The sequence below is a fragment of the Aricia agestis genome, chromosome Z (assembly GCF_905147365.1).
Source record: "Aricia agestis chromosome Z, ilAriAges1.1, whole genome shotgun sequence".
NCBI classification, from domain to species: Eukaryota; Metazoa; Arthropoda; class Insecta; order Lepidoptera; family Lycaenidae; genus Aricia; species Aricia agestis.
The window spans coordinates 34,772,165-34,797,324 of NC_056428.1; the positions used below are offsets into that span (position 1 = coordinate 34,772,165).

At 34.5% G+C, this 25,160-nt stretch overlaps 1 protein-coding gene across 1 annotated transcript in view; it reads left to right on the forward strand.

Moving 5' to 3' along the window:
• The window catches only part of LOC121738639, an 84,867-nt gene that overhangs the window by 15,428 nt on the left and 44,279 nt on the right, over positions 1 to 25,160 (forward strand). The window contains exon 2 of the mRNA XM_042130831.1: positions 21,790 to 21,858. The gene's annotated coding sequence lies outside the window, so the exon portion shown is untranslated. The remainder of the gene's footprint in view (positions 1 to 21,789; positions 21,859 to 25,160) is intronic.

The window sequence follows — 25,160 nt, forward strand, 5'->3', positions numbered from 1 at the left end:
AGACCTTTAAAAATTCATATCTTTAAAAATATTAACTTATTCGTGAAAAGTCATAGAACCTTTTTTATTGGTATTTCAATAAAGAATATTAAAAAAAATTGTCCGGTTGAAAAATAACAATTCCATGCAATTGTTTAAACAATGTTTGTTTAAGCAATATGGCACCGGGTTGCGCCCTGGCAACATGCATATTTTATATCATCAGTTTGAAGAGGATCGCATAAAAAAATTTGAGGTGGAATAGTTTCCGGTACTCGTGCGCCGAGTGCCGACTCGTGCAGCGTGCTGCTCTAAGAAGACAATTCCAAATTCAAATTTGGTAAATGTGAGATTTTAATTTGTTTTTATTACTTATTGTTAAAATGAGTGATTCTAATGAAGGAATTCGATACATTTTAAATTTTTATTACAAAAAAGGTAAAAATGCAACCCAAGCCGCGAAAAATTTATGATGTTTATGGACCTAATGCAGTATCTGTGAGAGTAGCGCAAAGGTTGACTTAAGGGGGCGACTAACCCTAAAGTGTGGATTTTAAAATTCATTTTTATACTTGAAAATAAGCCCCGAAATGTTTCATTTTCTAAAATTAGATACTACATTATATTTCCGAGAATTCAGGAATTCGATCTGAGCAAAAATACGAGATCTTAAAATTTTCTCGATAAAAAAAATCACAAAGATGCATCTAATTTTCACGAATTTTTCATTTATTGCCATAACCGTGCATTGAACTAAGTTAATTAAAATATTAACTTAGTTCAATGCACATTGTATAAAATTGTATCATTGAGAGATCGACCTAGCGGATTTTTAAAATGTTGTATATTTATCGAGTTATTGAGAAAAAACTAATTTGGCGATGAATCCGCGTCGTTCTTTTTCACCTGGCATATAAAAGACAGGCGTGCGTGTGAAGAGAGAAGGGCGATGTTTGATTTTTGGGGTTAGTAGCCATCTTAAGCGCTTTCAATCCGAAAATTTTGATATCAAAGATGCACGTCGCTCTGGTCGCCCTGTTACGGGCAAAGCTGAAGCCATTTTTGAAAAGGTGGAGCAAGATCGACATATTAGTAGTTACGATGTAGCTGAAGAACTGGGGATTGACCTCAAAATATTAATTTAACGCATTTGGAAAAAGCTGGGTACACAAAAAAGGACGATATTTGGGCGCTTCATGAGCTCACTGAAAGAAACCTAATGAACCGTGTTCTCATTTGTGATTCTTTATTACGACGTAATGAAACCGAACCATTTTTGAGGAAGCTGATAACTGGTGATGAAAAGTTGATCACGTACGACAAGAACGTGCGAAAAAGATCGTGGTCAAAGGCCGGTCAGGCTTCACAGACTGTGGCGAAACCCGGGTTAACTCGCAAGGTGATGCTGTGTGTGTGGTGGGATTGGAAGGGCATTATTCATTATGAGCTGTTACCACCAGGCAGGACCATCGATTCTGAACTGTACTGGGAACAACTTATGAGATTAAAGCAAGAAGTTGAAAGAAAGCGACCGGAATTAATCAACAGAAGGGGTGTGGCTTTCACCATGATAACGCTAGACCTCACACATCTTTAGCCACTCAGCTAAAATTACGGGAGTTTGGCTACGAGGTGTTAATGCATCCGCCGCGCCGTATAGTCCTGACCTTGCACCTTCAGATTTTCACCTGTTTCGGTCGCTGCAGAATTCCTTGGGCAGTGTCAAGTTGACATCACAAGAGGACTGCCAAAACCACTTATCGCAGTTTTTTCATCAGAATGCAATGGGATCATGTCCCTACCAACAAGATGACAAAAAGTTATCGAACAAAATGGTATATACTTTAGTCAATTGTAAATAAATCTTTTGATTTTTTATATAAAATGCGAAGAAACTTTTTCTCCAACCTAATATATAATTTTGGTTTTAGCCCTCCCCTCGACATCTAGACTGAAACTTGTTTGTGGCCCATATAAATAAAAGGTTCAGTACCACTGATTTAATTCTTATCAATAATAATTGAAAATGGACTGTATTCTTCATTTAAATTTAAAGAACAGCTACCTACTAATAAAGTTCGGCAACACTATCTTTCGGTGTTGCATAGGCACTGGGCAGTTTCCCATCAGGCGATCAGTATGCCTCTTTACTCTTATTTCCAGCAAAAATATGAAGTGTTATAGCAGCATACCTAAATTGTTTATTTACCCTTTTACATTACAATGTAGAAAACATTACGGTTGAAACGTAGACATTTTTTCTTAAGTGTGAGAATGTCTGGCGCAGTTTTCTCGAGACAAAAGTGTGTAAATTACAAAGTGCTTGTACAGCTAGACGAGTCGTGGAAAAACTTAGCGTCTTCGTGTAGACAGGGCCTAGACACTTTGTCTGAGCATAGATATAAGTATGTGTTATGATACACTTGTGCGTCTTTGCAAAGTCCAGATTTTCAAATTTTGAGAAGTTACCCCTTAGCCAAATACATGGGTTGAAATTGGGCTATACAGGGTTTTTAATTATTTCGCTTCTCAGTACTTACTGTGATAAAATTAATAACTATGAACTTGAGATAAAAAGTGTGTCAGACATCTTGACCTGTACACTACGCCTGTACATGATAAAATATAGAGTAATGTGGTGGTCATGGGAATAGATATTTGAAAGAATAAAAGAAAATAATCGGCCAAGTGCGAGTTGGACTCGTGCACGAAGGGAAAGGCACCGTTATAGAGTGTGAGTTGAAAAAAACTGTGTTTTTGTATGGGAGCCACCCTTAAATATTTATTAAATTTTAATTTCATTAATAATTATTAAAATACAATTAATATCATTAAGGATTTTCGTGCGTACCTTTAACCATTATTAATTACGAGCAAAAAAGGCCAAAAAAATCGCGTTTGTTGTAAGACAGACGTGCAGACATCGAAGTCTCAATAATAGGGTTCAGTTTTTACCCTTTGGGTACGGAACCCTAAAAAAGAAAAGACATAAAACGTGTTGCAGTTTTGGTCTATTCTTGGAGAAAATCGAATTTAGATCGAAAGTAGGTACTGGGTGATTGTACTTGAAAAAATTGGTCAAGTGTGCGCCGAGCGCGCAGTGCCGAGTCACGTAGCGCTGCGGCTTTGTTAATGTAAGTTAATTAGTTATTAATAGCATATAATGGCTTATAATAAAACGATTGCCCCATCAACGTCTCATAAAAATAATACTGTATACAGTTAATATTATAAATGCGAAAGTGTGTCTGTCTGTCTGTTTAAATCTCTTCGTCATCTAGTACATAATATAAATTCTTAATATATTTATCGCACACGCGACAAAATTAGTTTTTCGCGTGAGTGCAGTCAGGACAAGACGAAACTCATCCTATGTCTTTTAACGGGATCAAACTTCAAAGTATCTCTAGTCTGCACACCATTTCACCAATAGCGGCTTAAGAGGCTTTAACAGGTAACAGACAAACAGATAGACAGGCAGACACAATTCACTTTAAAATATTAGTATGGATAACCCGCAGTCAAGCTCATCAGTCTCGGTCGTTCCACCGAGAATGCAAAACTTTATTAATATAAACACACGTAACACGACTCACAAGCAATTATTAAAATTAACAAAACTTTTAAATTTTCTTAATATTTTTATTTATATCCGGGTCATAACGACTCGCGGTGTCTTTGTCGTTATAATTGAAGACGTGAGTGGATAAAGTGGATAGCTAACAATTTAATTTTTTTTGCATAAATGGAGAAGATAAAATGATTCGAAATAAAAATATCGGCCAAGTGTGAATTGGACTCGCGCACGAAGGGTTCCGTACCGTTATAGAGTAAAAATAGGCCATAAAATGTGTTTTTTTTGTAGGTAGCCCCCCTTACTTTTTTATTTTATTTAAATATTAGGTATTATTAATTGTTAAAGTACACATATATTTATGGTCTTTGTGAAAATTTTAAGTGCCTATCTGTTGTCAGCACCATCTGTTGTTGCATATTGAGCAAAAAAGGCCAAAAAAATTTTTTGTATGAACAAAATAATATTAATATTTAAATATTAATATTATTTTGTTTATAGTATTTGCTGTTATAGCGGCAACAGATATACACAATCTGTAAAAATTTCAGAAGTCTAGCTGTAGCGGTTCTTGAGATACAGCCTGATGACATACAGACAGACGGACAGGCAACGAAGTCTTAGTTACAGGGTCCCGTTATTACCCTTTGGATACGGAACCCTAAAAAGTGGAATTTCTATAGTAGCCAGATGATGAAGTAGGTAAGTTACAAGGCTTGTTCAAAGAATAAGGGAAAATAAGTAGGTAATAATAATTGTCCTTATGTTATAAAATGTTAATTACCCACTTCATCCACTCATGCCTTTGATTATTCTCGTGGCGCCGGGTTAAGAAACTAAAAAGGTTTCAAGCGTTTTTAAAGTTCACAATTTCTCCGAATTGAGCAATAAAATATTTCGCTCAGCAATAAAAATATGTACTAGATCAGGGGTTCCCAAACTGAAACTTTGAGGTCCATCCATACTAATTACTAACATAACATTATAAATGCGAAAGTGTATATGTCTGTCTGTCTGTCTGTTACCTATTCACGCCCAACCCGCTAAATCGATTTTGCTGAAATTTAGTATGGCGATACTTTCGAGTCACGGGAAGGACGTAGGATATTTTTATCTCCCAAAAATGCACGGTTCCCGCGCAATAAAAGAATTTTAGCGCAAGTCGCTTTTGAGTTACTACATAACGAAATATAAGTATGTATGTATTTTTGCACAGTACATCCATACTTCTATATCCATACTAATATTATAAATGCGAAAGTGTGTCTGTCTGTCTGTTACGTCTGTTACCCCTTCACTTCCCCTTCACTTGGTACGGAGATACTTTGAGTCCCTGGAAAGGACATAGGATATTTTATATCCCGGGAAAATGTACGGTTCCCGCGCAATAAATGAATTTTGGCGCTATAGAGTTGCGGACGTCATCTAGAATTAAATATTCTTAGGGAACATACCCAAACTATGTTTAGGATTGCCGGTCTTTAAAATACTACGCCTGATCACCGTGGCCGTGGCTAAAAGTTATTGTCATACGTTTGTTACCTCATTACTGTAAAGCTAGACTAGACATGACTTTAGATACAGCTGTTCTCAGGTGGCAAAATATCCCACGAGAAAGAAAATTCAGAGGAGCCGGGAGATATTATATAATAAATAATGGTCGCTGTTAAGCATTACTGTCCTAACCCACATTTTTTGTTGTTAAATTTTGAATGCAGTCTTGTTCTAAATCATCTCTTATATTTTAGAACATAACTGCATTCATAACTCAATACGTAATTTTTTTGTAGGTTGGTACACGAATGCTTAACAGCGTCCTTATGATGATACAATGATAAACGCCAGCCTCAAAAGCAATAGTTCAGAAGAACGGCACTTGTCGACGGCACTTGTCGACGGCACTTGTCGACGGCACTTGTCGACGGCACTTGTCGACGGCACTTGTTGACGGCACCCATCGACTGCCGTCAACGTGCCGTTCGTCTGGCGCTCTAATTAAAATTTTGAATGACATTCATAAATGCCGCAGGCCAAGAAAACCTGATTAATATTATTGCAAATAGTCATCATTATTATATAGTAGGTCATTAAACCCACATATCAAGTTGCGAAATACAAGCCTCAAAGGCTCTACATATTTGCACTATATTTTACCGTTATCGTTTATTTATGACCATTAAGTAACCACGTTACATAATATGATCCAGTGGCGTAGCTACTAAGATGCAAGGTGGGCCGTGCCTTGGGGCCCCGAAGCTCAGGGTCCCTTTTAATCTATGATTTACTGTCTACAAAAAGAAGTTTTATAGCTGTTAATTTTTATTAGGTGATAATTATAGTAAATAAAGTACTTAATTAGAACTAAATTACTCAAATAAATTTTCGTGGTGTTTTTACGCTGTCAGACGGCTCCGTTAATTGATCTTTGCGTGGCACCTGTAGGGCAGGGTCCTACTCAGTACTCTCCTTTTTACCTCGTGGTCCTCGACTCGCTACGCCACTGATTCAGTTCCAAACTTGTTACACGTCGTGCAGACTATACGATTATTTTTTAAATATTCTGCCTTGCGTAAGAGAACTTTCTAGTGAGTCAATTTTGTCCTTTAATAGATGTAATCGTGGTGACTTTATTGCTGATCTTTATCGCTAGTTCGTTACCGTATGAGGCCTAGAATAGGCATTTAGGATTACATAACAGCAATTCATGTACCTACTACATAGACGCCATTTTGAAAATACATGCTGTGCGAGACATAATATTATATTTCATCCTTTAACAATATCTAAGCCTGGTGCCGGAATTCTTCCTAGTATGCTGGCCAGTTCTCAACAGTCAAGACGTCATGTACCCGATACCATAATATATGTACTGGTTGCCTCTAATGCGACAAGTATGACGTTTTATATTTACATCCCAACAAAGTCAGGTACGTCAATGCACTGACGTAGATTTCGGAACGAGTTAACAGTACTAGACCTCAATTCTCGTCGTCAATTCTACGTCATGACCGCTAGCTATATTTATACTGGGTTAAATTTCGGAACTTGCCCCATTATTCCAATAGAACCTGCATTTTATAATGACCTATCCTCTCTCCAACGACGTACTCATTTGGAAATTCCTTTCAAAACACCACAGCGAAGCCTCAATTTAACTTCGTTTTGGGTCATAGCAAACTGAATTTATGAAGCGTGCTGCAAGCCTGCAACTGTACCTCTGTACCCCGTAGTTTACTGTAAACACGGCTCCCATTAAACACTAACCACCAATTACTAGGAGTAATTATGTTTTATCTGGATAAAATATCAGTTATCTGGAGTAATTGGTGCAGATAGCGATCGTCATACTGGGTTCGTGGGGAAACTGACCTTTCTCTGACTTAGAAATGCTATTATATTGTCATTCCCACACGACAACGATGTACGAGGCTGGATCATAATGTTAATATACCTAGCGGAGGTATATTAACTTCATAGACATAATATATACTGTCGTATTTATATTATGTCTATGATTAACTTTATGGGCTGGATTGAGAGAGCTGTCACCGTCAGCTGATTTTGACAAGTGAATTGTGCGAATGTTTTTTAGGGTTCCGTACCCAAAGGGTAAAAACAGAATCAGACTCTATTACTAAGACTTCGATGTCTGTCTATCCGTCTGTCTGTCTCCTTCACACTCACACCCGTCTTTCATTTGCCAGATGAAAAGGGACGACGGCCGACGCGGATTCATCGCCAAATTAGTTTTTTCTCCATAACTCGATAAATAAGACGTACTTATACAACATTTTAAAAATCCTCTAGGTTTTTTTTGTCTTTTTTGCTCGTAATCAATAATGCTAACAGCTAGGCACTTGAAATGTTCACAAAATACTCAGTTATATTTATAATTTTAATAATCTATACTAATATTATAAATGCGAAAGTATCTCTGTCTGTCTGTCTGTCTGTCTCGCTTTCACGCCAAAATTACCGACCCGATAGTAATGAAATTTTGTATACAGATAGTCTAAAGCCTGAGAAAGGACATAGGCTACTTTTATACTGGAAAAAAGGGTTGAAAGGGGGTGAAAATACGAAAATTTGTTCAAATTAAGTTAGTTCCAAAAATTCATACTAGATGGCGCCGTGCGTCTCTTACATCGCGCTAACGCTTGTCCCAACATCTTTCTATAAGAGGTGGTATCATCATACACTCAAGTTTCGATTTTTTCGATTGTTATTTCTTTACGTTATTTAATAAGCCAGTACATTATATTACATACGAGTAGGGTGACGTAACCTTAAACCTATCAATGATAAATAGTTTATGGGTAAAGTTGTGTAATTGGGGGGCTAAATAAGCTTTAAAATTTGGCATAATATATAAAGTTTAATTTTAAAAAATGAAATATTATGTGCACACTGCACAGCTGTTTTGATTTAAGTGGTACCAGGGTATTTTTTATAAAAGCTTTTGACACCAATTTTGTTGACATCGCGCGCTATAAACTGAAGTCCACGCGGACGAAGTCGCGGGCAACAGCTAGTGAATAATAAAATTCAAATAAAATAAATAATTATCTCCTATAAAAATTAAAAAAACATTTCTTACCTATTTTTGCTCTATAATGGTACGGAACCCTTCGTGCGCGAGTCCAACTCGCACTTGGCCGATTTTATTTAAATGGGATTTGAATATGATTTTTGTCTAGGCTAACTTTTGATGTTTATTTCCGATTTATTGAATGCAAAAAAAATTGCATTAGGTACGTTCGTGTTAAATTGTGTGGTTATTAATATTTTTAATGTTTCTTTAAAATATTATTATTATTAAAAACCAACCATTTTATAATAATTATAGCTGAAATAGTTATTATTTTGAAAATAATTACCAAAATATCCAATTAAAATTCGACCTGCCGCGGCTACAACATAATTAAAAGTTATTTCTTCGTTTGCTTTTATTACACACATCACGTTTCAGTTATTTGCACTTTTTTCAATATTCCATTCTTATCTAAGTTGTTATAATTATTACTTTTTTTATAAAAATATATTAATATAAGCCACGAATAATAAAAATATTTGTAGAAAGTTAAACTCTAAGACCCACTAGCACTAGGTACTTCTCTTTTATAAATACGAAAATCGAGAGGAATAACACGATATCCACGGTTAACTTTAACCTAGATTCGATCACGTGGACCGTGTCATATGACGCATCTGGGGGCACGGTAGTGCCCCAGCCAAGCTTTTTAGCAAAGGCACGGCCGTACCATACTTTTCTCGAAACGGTTCGTGGCTTTTTCACACCCCCTTTATCTTCGATGTTAAGAAAGCTAGGGATTTAGAATTTCGGTCACTAGGAGAAAGTATTAAAACGAGCTTAACCTCCAAATTACATGAAATTTCGATAAATAGTTTAATAGTTACAGATGGTCAAAGTTACTACATTTTGTCACTCACTGACTGACAGATCATCAAAATTCTAAGGTACTTCTAGCAGACTCAGAACCTTGAAATTTGGTACCCGGATAGATCTTTATTCACAATGAAAGGAAAAATTATGAAAACGGCCAAGTGCGAGTCGGACTGGCGTTCGTACATACAACATAGGGTTCCGTACCGTAAATTTGTATGGGAGCGCCTCTTAAATAATAAGTTTATTTAATTTTTATTATTAATTATTAAAGTTAAAACACAGTTGAGTATTTTCTGAAATTTTCAAAAACCCTATTTTATTTTAATTGGACTATTAGCTTTTATAACGACAACAAAATAAAAATTGCATAGCTTTAATACTTCTGTCGTATAAAGTTTTCAGATCACATTCAAGAAGAGAAACAAATATAAAACTACATATTAGGAGGATTTCATACTTACACAGACGGCAAGCGTAAATTGTTTTAGTATATTGTAACGACGCATGTGGCCGATGGTACCCAATAAATGCAATTAGTCGCTGATTATTTTTCTAGTGATCATTGCCAAGCCACTATAATAATTATAAAATAAAGAAATCTATTGATACATTTACTGAATATTAATTTAAATTACAAAATAAGTTGAAGGCTTGGCTTGAATGTGATCTGAAAACTTTTTACGACATTAGTATTAAAGCTATGCGATATTTTGCTTGGCTCCTTTTACATTTTATGTTTTGGTGGGATCTAGTTAATATAATACATCGCTCGACGACCCGAACGTGTTGTACCTATATCCGCACAAGACATGCGTCGTTCTTCAACGGTTTCGCACAGTTGCATAATTATGTACAGGAATGTGATACTGGTGAGAATTTTTATTAATAGACAAGTGATTCGATCTAATTAAGTTTCCATATAATTTTGTATAAAAACAACAAGTGATTTAATAACTGATGAAGTTATTATTTCATAGGCCTTGGAAAACACCGTAACACATGGGCGTACTGAGGGGGGGCAGGGGGGAGCAGCTGCATCATGTTGACGTCCCTGGGCATTTTCAAAAAAATGTGTACCCCTGGTTTTTACCTTGTCCCTTGACTTCGCTACAGATTATTTGTAAAAAATTACATACTTACATTTTGTAATTTTAATGTAGGAGCAAAAACAAGTTTTCTTTTATTAAAATACATTCACGTTTGTATAAAATTTTATTTAGTATGAGATTTATAAGGGTTTTTAAGTACCGAAACCTATTAAATTCACCTGTCCCCTTCCCAGAAGTTGTAACAAAATCTTTAATAACTATTTTTTTTCTTAAAGTAAGTTACTTAAAAAACATATGTTAGATTCCTAAATACTTAATGTATCAATTGAATGTCTTGTTATTGAAAAATCTAACATAATTTAACTACAAATTAATTAAAATTATAATCATGAAAAAACAACCCGGCCGGAATGTTCGGTTTAGTGACCGTTTTTTTTAGTTTTATAAACATACTACAAAAATATTTTCGGCACTAAATGATAGCACTATATTTCATTGTACATCGAGAAACTTCAATTTGAATTTAGCAGTTAAAAATCTGCTACAAGACGCGGACGCAGGTTGGGTGGTTCTTCAGGAACGGTTTATTTGTTCAGATAAGTGACCATATTTTGTAAGCATTATTATACTTTCTCCAACTGTTTTTACTGTTAACACGTTGCAAAATTAGCTTAGTATTTAGTAAAAAAAATGAAATTGTGATAACTATTATCGGTTATTTACAAACACTTTAAAAGTAAAAGAAAGTAATATTACGTGACTTCCGACTTGTGACTTTTCGTATGGTCACATATAATGGAACGGACAAGTCACAACAGGCGGAAAGCATAAGGCTTAGTTCACATTTTAAATAAATTATTTTTTTATTCACAGATTTTATTAAGAAAATTGGTGATTTTTAAACTGGTACGATTAACGCACAAATATATTTTCTATAACTTATGTGTTAAGGTGACGCCGCGTTAAAGTAAAAAACCGTTTTGGATATGTTTTAGATTGCTAGTTTTCTATGAAAGGCCGGCCCGGCCTCTCACAGAAAACAAGCAATGGAACAGCAAAAAATGGAAAGGGTGTAAGCGACAAAATAGTTTTGTCGCGTAATTTAAAAACCATAAATACATTTCATATAAGCTATGGGCAAATTAAAGTGTATGCTTGAACCAATCCATGTACATTTTTGGAAGCTTAAATCACTCTCCTCTGTAGGGAAAAATAGGACTCCTTTTTTTTTTTACACAGGTCTATTTGATTGATTATTCTGTGTTATAAAAGTTGACCAATCGTGTTATGCTATGAGTAAACCAAAGACAAAGACATGATAAATACTGACAATGAACTTTAATTTCTTAGCTTTAGTCATTGAAAAATCGATATCGCTACAGCCAAATTATCAAGGCGTCGCCTTTACTTAACAATAACAAATATTTAAAATTTAAGTACCTAAAAGTTTTATTTTTTAAATAATTTTGATTTTATTTCCACTACTTTTCTATCAGTAAAGTTGAAAATCATTTTGTGTCATTGATATTTTTAGATTTATAGTAACTAGACATCGGATTATATGCATTTGCATACTTGCATATGCAAATGCATATAATGTCACTTTTTAGGCGATAGTGCATATTTTGGCAATTTTTCGTTGATAGTGCATATTTCGGTAGTTTAACTTCCATGGGCATTAAGATTGCAATCGGAAAATGTTGGTAGAAAATTATTATTGGCGTATAATAAATAAATAAAAAGTCTTTATTTCAAGAAATTAAAAATCCTGGATTTTATGAAATTATAAAAATTGGCGCTTTTATTAATGTCACTACCGGAAAAGTCTTAAAAAAAATAATAAATTTTAATATTAAATGACTTTTGATTGTGCATATTTTGTGCATATTTCGACCATTTTTCGTGCATATTTGCATGGATATTTCGGCACTTTGATCGTGCATATAATCCGATGTCATTAATAACTTAGGAATTCGTAGAAATGTGAACACATCTTTATGATTATGAGATGTTCGTCCCTCTAATTAATGAAGTTAAATCTATGAAATCAAAGTATTTTTTTACTTTTATAAGTAGTGCAACAATAAAAATGTTTAAATAAAAGGTTTTTGTGTTATAAAAACTTCTTTAAATATGTTAAATATTACTTACTCATGTAAAAAAATGAAAAATTAGCTAGTGGGTAGGTCACATAGTCACACAATGGATTAAAAATAATTGCTACTCTTGTTGATCCTTGAAATTATCTACATTTTTTTTAATAAACAATTAAAGATGCATTTCACTAGATTAAATTAACGAAGAAATCCATTTATTGCTGTATTTTTTTGTATTAAATTATATTTTACATTTAGTCGCACAACGGAATCTGTTTCGTCGAAAATTCGATTTTGTTTCAATAATATCAGAATAATATAACGTTTTCAGCGTTCTTTTTAACTTATTCCATTAGTTCAATATTTTTCCTTGTATATGACATTCAAATAAAGGTAAATAAATGACCTTAAAAAATATAGACATATTTTTGCAAGGGTACACGTTTTTTTGAAAATGCCCCCCTACTAAGTATATTATCTCGTACTTTTATCTATAAAAATTAAGAAAACGAATTTTTGCCATTTGTTTGCAATACAATATTTTTACAACTAAAAAAACCTGGGTAATTTGCCCCCCCCCCCCCCCCCCCCCCCCGGCTCAGAACCTGGGTACGCCCATGCCGTAACATCTAATTGTATTACCTACATCTAAGGCCTAAGTAAATAAACTACTTATGTATCTAACGAGTTATCTGAACCTTGTCTAAACACAGAACGATGTCTTTTTAACAACCTAGAAACTCCACCCAGCTTGAGTGACCCCTCTCCACCAAGCCAATGTCACAACATCTAAAGGCAAAGGGTGGAGCAGCATAAAATCTAAGGAAATCGGAAAATGTCGGATCTACTGGCTGCCACACCGACTGGGACCTCACCGTTCAAAACATTAATATTATTATTATGCAATTTATAAAACAATAAATGTATATATTTATTTATTATATGTATAACATATTATACTCTATTCTATTAAATATACATATACACATTTATATATATATATATATATATATATATATATATATATGTGTATATGTATATTTAATAGAATAGAGTATAATATGTTATACATATAATAAATATATATTATATAAAAAAAAAAAAAAAAAAAGTGTCCATGGCGTGATGGACCACAATTAATTAAAATTCATAATATTATTTCAATTATCCTTGGTGCGAAAAATCTAAATAATAAAATAACAAAAAAAGGATATGGACGAACAGTCTATAGACGGCCCCAATTTTATAAAAAAAAAAAAAAAAAAAAAAAAAAAGAACCTTGTCTAAAGAAAGATAAAAAGTGTGAAGTGAAGAGCGATTCTGAATTGAGATAAATGCATATTTTACAGGTATTCTATTACTTAGGCTTGTGAACACTGCTTAACAGTAAACTGTGAGATGCACTTATACTCGCCTGAGTAGACAATAGACATAAGTTGGTCAGTGAGATGCAAGACTTGTTTGATATACTTACTTAGTACCTTAGTTTCAACGACATTAGGACTACTACCTATATTTTGTAAACATTGTCTAATAATATTATCTACATAAACTTAGTATATTATAAGTTTATGATTATCTAAGATTCAATAAAAAAACTATAATCCATTTTCAATTTGTCACCTTGTTGTCAACAGACTTCAACCATAATTATAAGAGTATAATTCGTATGTATAGGCTTGTCACTCAAAAATCTGTAATTTTTCTAGTGTGTGTGTTTTAGTGTGTGTAATGTTTTATTTGTTAAAAAAATGTATAATAAAAGCATAATTTCAAAGTAATATTAGCTCGATGCACTCCTTCACCATATAAACTATAACCGATCAAAGTTCCATTCACCTACTTTTCCAAAATTTTTCGTCAAAAGGGATACAAAGTTTTTGGCTCACGTATTTTAATATATAGATTTTATAAAACACCTCCGTGGTCTAGTGTTTAGAGCGTCGCTCTCGACTCCGGAGGTCGTGGGTTCGATTCCGGCGTTGGAAACATGTTATCCAAGTTTGGTTAGGACAATGCAGGCTGATCACCTGATTGTCTGACAAGTAAGATAATCCATGCGTCGGATGGGCATGTAAAAGTCGGTCCTGCGCCTGATCTCTCGCCGGTCGTGTCGGTCTTCCGTCCCACTGGGTTATGAGAGTAAAGGAATAGGGAGTGCTTATGTGTATTGCGCACACACTTGGGCACTATAAAATTACTCCTGCGTAGCTGGCCTGGTTTCAATGAAACCGGCCACCGTCACCGAAACCGGTGTGGGGAGTATTATTATTATAGATTTTATAAAACAATAAAAATATTACATATTGTCTTATTAACATTTTACTTCCCTTAATAAGAAGCTATTAATGGATATGGATTTTTGTTACATATTATCTAACACATTCAAACTGTACTTATCTATTGTATAGTAAATACTAGGTATACTATTTATTATTATTAGTGAAACCGCATTGTAACCTGGTCGCGGTAAAAGGCAAGGATAACAAATTACTATCGCATTTATCTCAACGAGGAAAAGATGACAATTTTCCACTTATTTAATAATCAGAACTTGGAAAATCCCGTTTAAATTAATAGGCAGATATTAGCCAGTCATCGCTCATAAGAAAATTGAAAAATTAGTATTCGCGACCTTCGAGAATCGAGAGGTCGAAAGAGGCGAAGGATTAACGACCAGCAGGCGTAGCATGGTCACCATAGAAACATTTTTTTTCTACGGAAGAATAGACAAAATGACAGTTAGACAATATAAAGTGACAGTTAGACAATGGAAATCCGCCATTTTGTCGATAAAATCTGTCAGTATCAAAATTTGTCGATTCTTTCCCATGTCTACTGTTGTTATGCTGCTGAGCTAGAGACTGATTCTCGCAGTCGCTTCGATCGCAATTCCATACATTTTGTGACAAAATATCTATATATATAAAAATGGATTTTCAATTGTGTTAGTAACGCTAAAACTTGAAAACGGCTGAATGGATTGGGCTAATTTTAGACTTAAAATATTCGTAGAAGTCCAGAGAAGGTTTTAAAGTGACACGAAGTTCACCGGGACAGCTAGTAATATATAAAATTAAACCATTGTTAGATAACGAAGATCGAGCGAGAACGCATTCAGTTTTTATTATTCGTAGACGCATTCACATTAGCGTTTTGAAGTTCAGTATTCTGAACTGTGTGAAACCCACTACTTTAGTTGCGCAAAAACATTTCAACAATCAATACTAATCTGACATATTGTATGATGTAGGTCGATTCTTTTACGCGTAAATGGCTTAACTAATTTTACCGTGATCATTCATGTTCTTTTTGATGTGGTGTTGCGTTTAGGTTTAGTGTAGCTATAGCGGACCCACACAAATTGGCGGTCATGATCCACGGACCACGATTGACCGATGCGTGCCAAATTGAACGCAAACCTATTAGATCAAAACACAATCACCGTGGCAAACGGGTCATGAAATTTGCGAATTCACGAATTGTGCGAGATCTCAGATCGCAGTGATTGTTATAGAAATACGTTTATTCCCGAGATAATTTAAGGTGACGCCGCGTTAAAGTAAAAAATCGATTTGGATATGTTTTAGATAGATGTTTTCTCATAGAAAATAAGAAATGGAACAACAAGAAATGGAAAGGGCGTAAGCGACAAAATGGTTTCTGTCGTGTAATTAAGGCAGCTTAAATCACTCTCCTCTGTTGGCATAATTAGAATCCCTGTTTTATAGAGGTCTTTTTGATTGATTATTCTGTGTTATAAAAGTTGACCAATCGTGTTATGCTATGGGTAATTCAAAGATAAAGACTTGATGAATACTGACAGTGAAGTTTAATTTCTTAGCTTTAGTCATTATTGAGAAAAATCGATATCGCTGCAGCCAAATTATCAAGGCGTCACCTTAAGAACCGTTTACAGACATTTGAAAGGATGTAGTATTGTACGAATTGTACGATAGATAAATTGAGTTGAGTTTTACTTTTTTACTAGTCTTAAATTTAAAAAAATCAGCTCAATCGGTTAAATATATCTACTTCAAAATTGAAGTCCAAAATTCCACCGTAACATACATACTTACATACATAGGTACAGAGCAAGTTAAATAAAAGCTTTTAAAAATCCTAATAAAAATAACCAATATTTGTAAAGTCCGCAATCCGCATGAGATTGCTTTAGAACTAGGTAATAACATTTTTTTTATGAATGACCAACATTTTCTGAATCGGATTGACAAACGATTAAGTATCGGAAATAACGTGCTTCAAAAACTGTTACTTTTCGTTGCACGATTCGATTTTTCATTTCCCATGCGCCTCGGAAGGCTTTCGTCGATGAAAAATGTCCCGTGAAACGTGATTTGTCTAGTCTAGACCTCGCTCGTGCGGCTTATTGCATGTCTGACCCCTAGATTTTGACTCCCTCGACGTTCGGTTGCAATTTTAGATATTATACAACACAATATAAGCAGCTTAGGGTGCCGTGTGGCACAGTTGCAGGGCAATCTTTAGTTAAACTTTGTTCTTTTTTTCTATCTATACCTATTCGTTTATCTTTAAGATGTCAAGACATTGAATGCTACTTTGTGATATTTAGAAGGTCCGACATTTTTTTTGTTTATTGCCTTTTTTCTTTTCATTTGTATATCAGCTAATACTGGTCGGCAGTCGGCGACACAGGCAAAGGTTAATTTGCTGTTAAGTCAGTTAGGATAGAAACCAGAAAAGTGTACCAACAAGGAACATTCCAATATAATACGTTTAAAGGCTTATTCACGTACCATTAGTGGATACTGGATAATGGATAGGTAAATACATGATCAGTAATATTTTTACTAACTCCTGCTTCTTCAACTGATATTAATAAATAGGTTGATACAATTTTTAACACAGTACTAGATGTAAGTTCTGTAAGTCCGTTGCGCCAAAACTGGTATAAAACGCGGGAACCGCACATTTTGCCCCCGGGAATGCAATCTCGTTCTCGCGAGATCTCGGCCTTTTTTAGCGAGACTGATCTCGGACGAAAAAAAGGCGAGATCTCGCGAGTTTGACGAGATTGCACTTGAGCATAAAAACGTCTTATTCGAAGCGCGGACTGACACGGACGGAGTTGCAATCACGAAGTAAAAACAAAGAGGAGCTGGCCAAAGCAACTGTGCACTGTGATTTCCAACTAGGTCCTGAATATTGACATCTCGTTGTTATGTTAGTTACAAAAGAACTGTTTTATTACTAAAAGATTTGTGTTTGATAGTGTGCGCTTTTATAATTCTGGACGTCACGTTATCATGGACGCCGGCTTCCACGATAAAACGTTGGGTACGTTCAATGCCTTTTTGATTTTACACACCGCGAACGTTTTGTGCGGTTCAAAAGTGTAGACGTCGTGATGTTCTCTAACGTGCACGTTAAAAAGTTATCGTCGACGCAAATTTAAAAACGTCTTCATATATTTCTATACATTGTACTTCATTATGTTATCGTTTTACTGCGGACGTCCACGATATTACCGCCACGTCCAAAATTATAAAAGAGCACAGAAGAGAAGACTGGTTGTTTCTCTCATTAGTTATTAACGGCCGTTCCCAATATTTGATCTATCTCTGGTTTTGCCCTACTAGAGATAGGAATAGCTCACATTAGACATTAGAGACATATATTTTATGTCAATTATGAGCTATTCCTATCTCTAGTAGGGCAAAACCAGAGATAGATCAAATATTGGGAACGGCCGTTAATAGATAGCTTAGATACATACTTATGTCAAAGTTTACTACTTAAAAATTATAGACAGATACGTCAAACAATGTTTGATGCATAAAATTCAATTGAGAAATTCGTGAAAATGAATGTTAATCTTATAATAATGTGATTATTTGCAAAAAAAAAAACACCAAACTGCTAATCTCGCGAGATCTCGAAATTGGCGAGATCTCGCGGTATTGTATTCATAAACTCGCGGGATCTCGCTTGAGCACCAATCTCGCGAGATTTGCATTCCCTACCCCCATCTAACTATCCATCTGTACTTTCTCAGGATTCAAAGTATATATTTGCCTTAGATGAATGATTGGTCTCGCGCTCGCGCTACGACTAGATACCGTCGGCGTACTTGAAAAATGCGGCAACAAATCATACGTGATACGCCTGATAAGGCGTAAGCGCGCCAGTCACGCCGCAAGCTTCGGGTGAGGTAGATGTGTCGATAATTTTCGAAATTTTAAGTTACGTCCGTGGCAAAATGCCAGTTTGCGTAGTGAGACTATGCAATAATACCACTACAAAAAACAAGAAAGATACTGGCATCACATACCATCAGTAAATATTATATAAATCGTCATAAACACAGAAAAATAATATAAACCTGAAAATTCGGATTGGAGTACCGCTTGATGTTCAGTGTTGCCAATTACCATAAACTAAAAATTCCCAAATTTTTCTGAGATAGTGATTTTTATTTATTTATTTATTATATCTTATTTTTTTATATATACATAGTGGCTGAGTGGATGAGCGCATTAAAATCTCTAGCTAGGGTAGCTGGTTCGAATCCCGCTAACGGAACAAAAAGTATTCAAAGTTCCTGGATCATGAATGTGTATTAATAAATATGAATTATGAGTATCATATTAAAATAAAAATCTTAAATACAGTTTATATTTTATGTAAGTACACAATACAGTAACAAATGAGAAAACAAATTTAACATTTGCTTTTTTATGACTCATTCTTAACTTTCGTTAAACTTCCTACCATTGTTTTTGTATTGTTTTCTCATCAATATTGTACCCATTATATTTCGTTGACCTAAACAACGTTGTTATTTTATCGCATTCTTTTCGAATGGACTTTATTCCAATGGTAAAGTTTATCTGGTGATTGAAAAATCAGCACTTACTATACAATAATAATAAATTACAAGACCACAGCAACTAATTTTTCCCCATTGATTGGGCACCAGTCACGTATCTGGCAACCCGATTATCTACGCACACAACAATATTTGTGCATTGTTTTACACACACTACAATATTGAGGTGCCGCATTCGGGAATCTGTGTTTTCTATACAGCGCGGTATCTAGTCGAGCGCGCGCGCGAGACCAATCATTTATCTAAGATATTTGCTTTAAATTCTGGGAATTAGGAGATACACGTAAGAATTTACCTCTTTAATAGCCGTAGGGGTTGTTATACAATATAGAATTATCAATATCTTTAAAAAATATCCGAATAAGAAGTGCAGCTAGGAAAGGACAATAGGATACTTTTTATCCCGGAAAAATGTACGGTCTCGGCGCGATTAACGAATCAATAGATATCTTATTTCTGTGCGGTCGCAATACCGGGTATACCTGTTACCCGTTATAGCGGGTTACATAAACAGTAATTATGTTTATTTTGATCATTACTATCTTTGTTGCAGTAGCCAACTCACTGCCTATAATCAGTAATTTTAATTATCTTTCAATAATTGCTAACGTGACCTTAGATGATAAATGTAATTATAGAACATGATCGATCTATTAACCAAGTCTACATTAATTTATTTGTTTCTGTTTGATGAAATTGAAATTCAATAATTGTATAACCGAGCCAGCGACAGCCACTGCCCGTAGTTTGATCGGTTTCAAATTTTGTATTTTGGTTCCTGAAAATAGAGTTTAATATCGGGGGTTGTTTTTAAATTTCCTAAATTGAATATTTAAATTTATTATTTATTATCGTCAAGCGCCTTTTTCAAAACATTGTAAGTATAGCTTATATTTTACTGTTTATAAAAACACTTATAAAAATAGTAAAGGAAAGTTTTGTTATTATTTCTAAACATTCTTATAATACTTTATCCAGCTTTACCTTCATTTACTAAAATGGAGTAACAACTCATCATATGGCATAATCTTATACATCTATAATATATTATATCTATACATCTATACATATAAATAAAATTGGAGTGTCTGTTTGTAATATTAAATGAATAATTTTTTACTACATGCATATTTAGACGGTAATTACTACTTACACCAAAATAACAATTTTTAGAATTTTTGTCTGTCTGTATGTCTGTCTGTTTGTTCCGGCTAATCTCCGAAATGGCTGGACCGATTCTGACGGGACTTTTCTTGGCAGATAGCTGATGTAATAAGGAGTAACTTAGGCTACTTTTTAACCGACTTCCAAAAATGGTTCTAATGAGTAACTCTTTAGAACAATTCTAAAATCATGTGGTTGGTGTGGCCAAAATCAGAGAACTGCCATCTTGGAAAGTGTTACTTACTAGAAACACAGCTTTTAATATAAAATTTTATTTTTAATGAAATCTGTTCTGCATCCAGAATTCCCCAATTGGTCTGAAATATATCATAGGGAACACACATACCTTCAAAAATATAATCTATTGTCTAGTGCCGAATTTAGTGCTAAAATCCTAAGTAACTAGCGATCTTGATACTTGGGAACCCCTAGTTGTTACTATTATAATATTATAAACTAGTGTTGATGCAGGTGTCAGCTAGAATCTAAATTCTAAACGGTGAATCAGGGCACAAAACTTATAAAATGTCAAATTTTATAGTATACTCGTAAATTACTCAACATGGGACTTAGTAAAAAATAGGTATGTGATGAACACAATCCAAGCGTCGAAACTCGCGGGATCTCGCTTGAGCACCAATCTCGCGAGATTTGCATTCCCTACCCCCATCTAACTATCCATCTGTAATTTCTCAGGATTCAAAGTATATATTTGCCTTAGATGAATGATAGGTCTCGCGCTCGCGCTACGACTAGATACCGTCGGCGTACTTGAAAAATGCGGCAACAAATCATACGTGATACGCCTGATAAGGCGTAAGCGCGCCAGTCGCGCCGCAAGCTTCGGGTGAGGTAGGTGTGTCGATAATTTTCGAAATTTTAAGTTACGTCCGTAGCAAAATGCCAGTTTGCGTAGTGAGACTATGCAATAATAACACTACAAAAAACAAGAAAGATACTAACATCACATACCATCAGTAAATATTATATAAATCGTCATAAACACAGAAAAATAATATAAACCTGAAAATTCGGATTGGAGTACCGCTCGGTGTTCAGTGTTGCCAATTACCATAAATTAAAAATTCCCAAATTTTTCTGAGCTGAACTTAGGCTACTTTTTAACCGACTTCCAAAAATTGTTCTAATGAGTAACTCAGAACAATTCTAAAATCATGTGGTTGGTGTGGCCAAAATCAGAGAACTGCCATCTTGGAAAGTGTTACTTACTAGAAACACAGCTTTTAATATAAAATTTTATTTTTAATGAAATCTGTTCTGCATCCAGGATTCCCCAATTGGTCTGAAATATATCATAGGGAACACACATACCTTCAAAATATAATCTATTGTCTAGTGCCGAATTTAGTGCTAAAATCCTAAGTAACTAGCGATCTTGATACTTGGGAACCCCTAGTTGTTACTATTATAATATTATAAACTAGTGTTGATGCAGGTGTCAGCTAGAATCTAAATTCTAAACGGTGAATCAGGGCACAAAACTTATAAAATGTCAAATTTTATACTTAGTATACTCGTAAATTACTCAACATGGGACTTAGTAAAAAAATATGTGATGAACACAATCCAAGCGTCGAAACTCGTATCTATAAAAATAAACGCAAATACAACATAATATTTTGTTTCAGACCAGCATCCACCATGCCATGAAAAGTTTTATCTTCAAGGATGAAATAATAAAACGGCTAGCGTCATTGGTACGTACACGTTACATAAGGTGTGTTCCTATATTTTACCAGTACCTGCCAATATTATGATTTCGACGAGATCTGATTGGCTACCTTAACGGCAACGGCACTGGCCAGTATACTGAGACAAGTAATGGAATATTCGCCTGGGCAATGCTAGAACGATCTCAGTACGAATCGATTACGCATATCCGGTACACACTGAAATAATTAAAACATTGTAAATGCTCGTTCATAACAACGCCGCTCGGTTAGTCAAAGGTATTCAGTACTCTTTGAATTATAGCAGCACAGTATATCGCGGTAGAGCAACTTTTTTATATGGCGGGTGTTCACAATTAATAATTTGCATTTTGCATTATTTGGTAAAAAATATAGTTTCAATCAATGATGTTTTATTAAAGATGCTCATACAAAGCGGTCCTCAGAATTTGTTCCTGTACGACATATGGTATATCTATAAATTACAACAATGAATGCGACAGATAATACGTTACGAATGATATAGAAAAGGATTGCTATATATTAGATTTCTTTTGGTAAATAATTAACACAAAAGTACGGGCACCATTTTATTGAGAGAAGTGGACAAAGTAAATATATTCAACACTATATACTATGAGTTGCACATCGGCACGCATGCGCGATTATTCTATGTCACACGATTATCTCTCCTTATCACGCTGCAGTTGTCGTCCGTATTTTCTATCCTTTTTTAGTTTAATGTTTTGCATTAAATAATTTGTCGATAATGTTGGAAAATATAGAAATAAAAATTAATTACTAGATGTTTTCATGTACTTATTTGTGGTACGTAACTTTTTCATCCTTTTTTACTTAAGGCACTTACCTTCATTTGGCCGTATCAGACTGTACGCGCTAGTGCGATATCTACCTTTTTTTTATAATAGAATATCATAGGCTTCAATGAATTGTATTACTATCTAGGTGTCAGCTGTCCCATTGATACGAAAGCCGCTTTCAGATGAAAACTCACAGACAACTTCGCTCGTCTGTCTTATTTTACCTACTTTAAAACCATTTTAAAACTATCTGAAATAATTAAAGTGCATTAGTACGGGAGCCCTAGAACAATATTTTTTTTATTACTATCAAGCAAATTTTTTGTGAGTTTTTGTGTGTGTGTTCATTTTGATAAGACGAAAAACATTTTTTATCTGCGAAAAATCTTGAAAGTAGTAGCTAACAGAGATAGAAAGAATTTCATACTTAGACTTGATGTTCCTAAAATATGGATTACTTATTCTATTTGTAGGACAATGTTAATCTTAAGAGTCCGGGTGCCATCGAAATTCTCATACAAACCTAATACCAGGATCATTTCCCATACGAGAATATTTACCATATTTGAGTTATTATTCAGCTCAGTGTTGCCAGATGGTTTCGACCTTTTATCTATAGTGGGAACTGCTAAAATCTGTATGTCATATTGTCTCAATTTTCTGTATAATATCTGTATTAAAGTTAACCAAAAAATACCTCTTAATCATTATATCCACGCTTTTTTTATGAAAAAAAGGAATATGTATTGACGTGATAAGGTGACAATCGTATAATAAATAAAAATATACTTGTACATAAATTGGTAACTTTTTATTTATAAAAATTTTAAATCTAATAGAAAAAAAAAATTAAACACACTAAGGGCCTGTTTCACCACTTCCTGATTAACGTACCGGCGGATAGGCTATCCACAACTTTTTTGACAGATTCTCCATACTGACATGTCGAGAAAGTTAAGTATCCGACACTTATCAGGAAGTGGTGAAACAGGCCCTTAACATAATAAAAAAAACAGCAATAAGATAGATAGAAATATTATTTTCATTATTTTTTTTTATTAAATTTCGAGAGCAACTGCTCGTCAACCTCTAGATTATAGCATTGTTTCGCACCAATCAGTTACTTTGTATGCAAAAGACCTTCAATGGTGCCGAATTTAGCCTGTTTCGTTGTTGATTTTTTACAAAATTAATCATATTTACAAAATTCTGTAATTCTGTATAAATATCTGTATCCAGTACTTATCTGTATTACTCACCAAAAATCTGTATAAATACGGAGAAATCTGTATATATGGCAACACTGATTCAGCTTAAGATAGTAATTACCTAGGTCCCTGTACAAAGATTCACTGCAAAATATTTACATACCAAAAATATGAACGATTACAATATTTACATACTAAATTAACCTAGAACCTTGGCGATCCAGTATAAATATGCTCTACTGTGTATTATGTATAATTTATTTTGTGGTGCCCTCTTTATGTAATGTCTCCCTCATTTTCTCATGTCCTTAAAATTGTTTTTGCCCATTTCTCTTATTTATTCCTTGATAATTTCAAGATACCATTTTTTCATTCCTGTACTTGAAAATTAATAGACTAGCTCATTTTACCTGGAATTGAAATCTACTTTCTTTTATAACCACTCCTACTGTGTGTTTAACGTCAGGTGAGCCGTGAGGGTTAGCTAAATCCATACTCATCTAGACGCCTTATTTCCCTAACGTACTGTATTTCCCAGGGCACCAGTTTCTATAATGTTGGTTAGCATTATTGTATATGTTCATTGAAAATGAACCTTCTATCGTTGGAATAAAGGCTCTGGTGGAGGTACTTTAACTTTGGACGTGGCTCGATCTTCACAAAAGTGAGGCTAACCTAACCTAACCTAACCCCTAAGCTCTTAAATGCACTTTCGAAAACGCGAGCCCATATTATGTTTAGTTTTGCATTTTTATTGTTACGTGAACATAAGACGAGATCGACGGGGCGAGCCGCATTTACATGCACTTTGTATGACTTTTCCGCACTAGATCATAGAATGAGTTTGGAAAATGCGGCTCGTCATCAGGTGCGCATAAGTGCAAGTTAATGGTATTCAATCAACGGACTCAGCGGTAGATATAATATTAAAGGCAAGTATTTTACCTAAAAATATTTATCTTATTACGATAGTTATGTTATTTTTCCAAAACATACTCGCAAGTCGCAAACTTGCAAGTTTAAAATCATTTCGGTCTAGGTATACTCTATACGTCCTATTTTCTACTGAACACATTTTAACGACGTTAGCCTTAAGAGGGCGACTAACCCCAAAAATCAAACATCGTCCTTCTCTCTTCATACTCACGCCCGTCTTTCATATGCCAGGTGAAAAAGAACGACGCGGATTCATCGCCAAATTAGTTTTTTCTCAATAACTCGATAAATATATACAACATTTTAAAAATCCGCTAGGTCAATCTATCAATGATAGAATTTTATACAATGTGTTAAAATATTA